A 6,373-nucleotide genomic window follows, 5' to 3' on the forward strand; every position below is an offset into this window, starting at 1 on the left:
GCAATAGGCTATTTATGTTTATAGCTATATATATTATGTAATATGTATTCTACTATTATGCTTATGTGGTATAATATAAAAAAATCATAAAAATGAATAAATGTATCTACTTGCCTATATAAAATAAATAGATATATTATTATTTTTAATTCTGTGAGAAAAATAAAAATAATATTTATCTATATTTATTTTCTATACTTATCATTACAATATAACTTATGGTAAGCTAGATAAATCTTATAAAGGTAAAGTATCTGAAAAAAAATATTGTTTTAGTTGATCAATTTTACAGTAAAAACATTAAAGTTTTATGATGATTTTCACTAAAATAAGACTATTTATAACATGATAACTAGCACTACTGCGTTCTTTCTAAAAGAAACTGCATAATAATATAGTATATAGTATGCAGTGTAAAAATATATCACATACCAACATTGTGTATGTGTATACACCAGCAGTCCTGTTCCACAGTTATACATACTTCTTTAAAAATGAACTAAAATCAATTTAAATTAACTAAAACTTTATCGACATATTTGTAATATTTTTTTAAATAAATTTTAAGTGGACAAGTACTTAATTTAAATAATAATATTTAATTTTGAGCAAAATAAATGCTATAAAATAATATAATTCCGTCTAATTTTTATTATAGAATGTTTTCATTCCTTTCGTGTCATTTAACCTGTATTTAAATTATTTAATGACTATTAGGTTCATACTCGTATTCTTACTACATACCTAATTATTACGTACCTATATATTTTTTTTAAATAAATATATCATTTTCATGTTTCATCTAAAAAAAAAACACATAATTAAGACATTGGCGTAATAATATGATCTTATACAATTTTTTACTTTGGATATCTACTTAATTTTATTATTTCAAAATTTCAAATAATAAAAATTTTAATTACCTTTAAGCTATTCGTCTATTATATAGTTTATTTTAATTTTATATACATACTGTTAAATAATTGGAAAAAAATAATAATACAAGGCAAGATCAATTAGCCAATGTACAATGTACAATGTACCTATAATACAATATGGCAATACTAAATACTTGTTCCAGTCGTACTTAGGACAGGAAATTTTTTAAAACGTGTGTATAACAATATAATATAAGTAAGCTCTTATGAAATCGTGATACTTAGAACATTAAGGAAAATAAACAATTATAACACACTACATAACTTCATTAAAAAATGTTTTAATTATTATCATTTATTAAAATGTAACGGGACTAACCCACATAACTGCACTAATTGTTCCTATGCACCAAAAAAAAAAAAAAATAATAATTAATTATGATATCACGAAACTCATTAAATAACACATTTCGTTAATTTTATTAACCCACTCAAATACATATAGTTGAAGTCATTAAATATTTTTTATTTTGGCAAAGGAGGCTATATGTGTATAATATGGACTGCATGATTGCACTTTGCAGCATACACAATACACATATAACATATATGGTAGTGAATATATAACTTTATAGTTCTGGGTTTGCGGAAACTACATGGACACTAAAAATCAACTATTGGTTCTAACCTATAATACCTGCAAAAGCGATAACTAGTCAGACAACACTAGTCGACTTACAAAGATTTTTTACTAAAACCATCATAATATAATGCATATTGTGATATATAGTTTTATTACATTAACATAAAATTTTCATTGAAATATTTTAAAAATGTAACTACCTGCAGTTTTTAGTTTTATAATACACTTGATAACCTACTATTCATCTATTCACTACATTATAATAAATATAAACAATTAAACTATCATTATTGTTTTATAATTGTTCTTTTAAATTTTAGTCACTCTGAATATTTATGTTTAAAAACCTTGATACGAAAATACTATGGTATCAAATAATATCAAATAATTATTTAATTAAAAATAATATATTACCGAATTTATACATAAATGTAACGTAATTATATTAGTGTGTCATTACTTATTTTATTACCAAAAAAATAAATTAAGTAAGTAGTAAATTCAATAGCAAACATTGACTACCTATAGCATGATATGATTCAAATTATCGAAATTAATAGTTAAATAACATATTTAATTTAGTTGGTATTTTGCTTTAGCTGGTCAAATGTAAGAAATTCCCAGCACTTCTTAAAATCGTCGAGAAAAACAAAAAATGTATGTTAAACAGAAATTTACTAGCTAAACCAGTTTTTAACAAAATTTATATCTTTCTTTTATTATAATTCAAAATCGAATAATTATAAAAACTTAATATTTTTTTATATAGATGATAAAATTTTCTAAATATTTTTAAGCTATTTAATAAAGGCACTAGAAATTTTCAACTCATCCCTACAAATGTTGATATCAAATGTTCATAAGTTATTATTAATTAATACTAAAAAAATAAGTTAAGCATAAATCCACAAAAAGTTTTTATAAAGATGTAAAGTTAGAATTTTAAAAAATGTCGTTAAAATTACGAAAACATCAAATAAATATATCACTTAGTAATATAAGCTGTTAAGCCGTTTCCGCTCATAATCATTTATCATATACAATGATATATTATGGTATCCAAATTTAACAGATCTATAATAATGATTCACTCAACATTCAATGTATAACAGAACGGTACCCATTTACCAACATTTTTAATTTTTTTTTTTTTTTAACTTATAATATGTTGTTTACAGCATCTGCGTTTAAGTCTCCAAGTTAGGAATAATTAACCTAATAAGTTGAATAATTAATTAATTAGAATGGAGCATAAAATTTAAGTGTTAATGAAAAAGTTTAGTTATTGTGTTGATGTGTAAGTCTGAATAAAAGGTTTTGTTAGAGACGCGTAATTGGTGCATATATTATTTTTGAAAAAATAAATATTGAAAAGCTTAATTTTTTTTTTATTAAATAATTTTATAATTCTTTAAATTTGTGTACCCTAACCCCAAATTAATATTAAATATTAATAAAGTTGTATGAATTTAAAAAAACCAATAAATATTTGTTCGAATGTTGAATTTGGATAATTTATCCAGAAGATGGTATAGAAAGCTTTTCGGCGATTATTGAACATAGTAGCTACAAGTTTGAATAAAGTTTATTGAAGCACAAGTAATTGCTTTTCCAGAACAAGATGAAAATAACAAACACTGTTAATGATTAGAAATATAAATTCTATTAGTAAAAGCATTTTTGAAAATCAAATGGATCGTTAGTTCACGTATTATTAAAATTAAATTACTTATTATATTTTATACGTACATACTATAATATTTAATAGTTTGTTAGGGGTGCAACTAGATTAGAAAAAAGTACACTACATGCGAGATGCAAGTTACTTATCCCTTTTTTGAACCTTTTATTTTATTGAAAAGCAACTTACCTATAGGCTATAATTTTTGACGCAAGTAATATACATCGATACAGTTTATCTGCACAAAAATAAAAAAGTGTAGTAATTATTTAGTGTTTGGTTTAATTTTCAGATTCCGTAGAAATGTGGAATATTGTCCATATACCATCTGTGAACTTTGCAATTAATTTTATGCAAAATCGTCGGAGAAACGCACATGGAAATTTAATAAAAACGTACAATATTCACACACTAAAGTAACCAAACCACTTAACACGATGACGTGTTGACCGAATACGCGATACGCGGATAAAACGTATTCAAATTTCAGGAAACATCCGAATAGGAAATTATTCATATTTCTTATATGCCTTTATATATATATATATATAAATACTTAATAATAATGTCATGCCGTTGTAATAAATTACGAAAAAAAAAACTCTCTATTTGTCTCTCTCTTTCTGATCGAGAGATAGAGAAAGAAAGAAATATGGTGTTATTGTGTCAACCACCGTTGCAGCAGTTTATAAATATTTCGCGAGATTCGGCAAGGTCGCAATATTCGGTTGCGTGTCCGAAAAACAAACAAAAAACGACATCCCAATAATGTGTCATATCCATAAACAGCTTGAACATAATTTTTGTGATTTAATACGAAACATCAGAATTTTAGGATTTAAAATTTAAATTGCGTGTATAGTATACGACCAGTACGACACACTTTATATACCTATTACAAAATGTTAAGTATTCAGTGACCTGCGTTCACAGTGGCTAACATAGTGTATAAAAACTTGTTATTAATTTTTTTTTTTTTTTATTTTATATTTGATCTTAATCATTGAAAAATATATCTTAAATGCGTGCTAATCAAAATATAATTTATTTAAAGTTTAATAATATTTTAAATTTCAATCGTGTATGATTGATGGTTATCGTATCAATATACAACATACATTGAGTAGTATTTTAACAACATGTTTTTAGACGATTAAGAAATAAAATGCTTACGATAAAGTTCTTATTATAATAACTCTATAGTTATCCAAAATAATAAACTAAATTTCTTCACGATTGTATGGTAAATTATCAACGAAAGTATTATAAGAAATACATTTGGTGAATATACTTAAAATAACTGAACATTGAACGGAGAAACTTCGAATTTTCACGTTGTAGTGGTTTGAATTCAATTTATCGAATTACCAAGTGTACTTAAATGAATGACTTTTATTTGAATTATCGCGAGATTTTCAAGAGAATAAGCATTATTACTTCTAATTACCGGAGGTTTAAATTATCGAGAGTCGACTGTACATAAAAGGTTCAATGTGAGCATATAAGTATTATATATATTTTATATTTGGAGGGTATTAATCAACAGTATCATTAAATGTGAGTTCGATTGATAAAGTTTACTCTTAAGTTATAAGTAATAAAATTGATTTTATAATAATATACACAATTTAAGTGTACTGTTATTGAAATCTATCATAATGCATTATTGCTATCATATTAAATACTGATATATTTTTTTTCACGAGATTCATAGCATAGCCATTGTATAGATACGAATATAAAAATAAACCATATACTATTTGATTATTTATTAATATATTATGCATATAAGGTGGTGGGAATTGGAAATTGTGTTCAATAATAAACTATCAATATAGGTGCCCATATAGATATGTGTCTTGCTCCTACACTTAATCGTATCCTACTTATCAATAATTATTCAATACATAATTATACACCATTCACTTCTCACATTTGTTATAGCCATTTTTGGACTAATGCCTTCCTCACATTTTGCTTTGTGGTTATTAAGTTGTATTACTATACGAAGTTAATAAACGAATATTGATTTTGAATCTCATAGAAATGCTGCAATGCCTACAAAACGAATTTTAGAATTGATTGACCAATTTTCTTATTATAATATATTTATTTATGTAATATGTCCACATTGGTACCTTAATAATTTAATTTCTCTTGCTTCCTCTAGCCTTTATTTACATTTTTTCACGTGTATAAGTTGTAATCATCGTTGTAATTTATTGTTTTTAGTTATCACGTATATCTGATAAGTATACAAGAATTTCACTAAACGTTTTTGCAGAACAATAAAAATCTCATTTTATCTTAATAAATTATGACGTCAATCGTCATATGGCAATAGGTCTGAATAAAACAGTGTTCGTATTGTTATCCATATATTTTATGGATAGAGTTGGCCAGTTGGATCGACACCGGTATACACATTTATAAACACTGCATAACATTCACACACATTACGTATTTACACATTCCAAACATTATAAATATTTAAAATGATTTTCTGTAGGCAACTTCAGTTTACTGTTAGATAGCATATATTAGACGAATAAGAAGTACGTTTATAAGAACATAAATTTGTAACCATCACGCGACTACTCATCATACAGGTCGAAAGTATATTTTCAGGAATTAATCGATATATTATTATATTTGTGCCCGGGTACTTATAACGTCTTAAACATTTCATTTGTAGGTGGATCCATCGCGTTTGTGGGACGGACGTGCATCTGCGCGTTTCCACAAACACTTCGCGGTACCTATCCGATCGTTTCGACGGTCCCGCATACTCTGATCCACACACATATCATCGGCGAATCGCGCGTGATTTAATATAAATTAAGTTATTGGAATCCGATAAATAATAGATCAAAGAGCTGTGCACAGTATGCAGACCGGACGATACTTGCAGCGAGGACATAGGTACGCGCATATGTGTGTGTGTGTGTGTGTGTGTGTATGTGTAAATGTATTACTCGCGTGCAGTGTATGTCGCCAGATAAATACTGCTCAAAACGGATGAGTTAAAAAAAAAATAAGATAAATAAAAAGAACGAAGGGGAAAAAATGCAGTCGTCCGGGCCGCGTGTGCAGACATGCTATTATCAAAGGTGCCGCTATATTCCCGTGAATTGCGGTTGGTAGCGGTTCCAGTTTCCCGCGAGGACCGGT

This window comes from Melanaphis sacchari, unplaced genomic scaffold (assembly GCF_002803265.2).
Source record: "Melanaphis sacchari strain LSU unplaced genomic scaffold, SCAv2.0 Contig4_pilon_pilon, whole genome shotgun sequence".
NCBI lineage: Eukaryota > Metazoa > Arthropoda > Insecta > Hemiptera > Aphididae > Melanaphis > Melanaphis sacchari.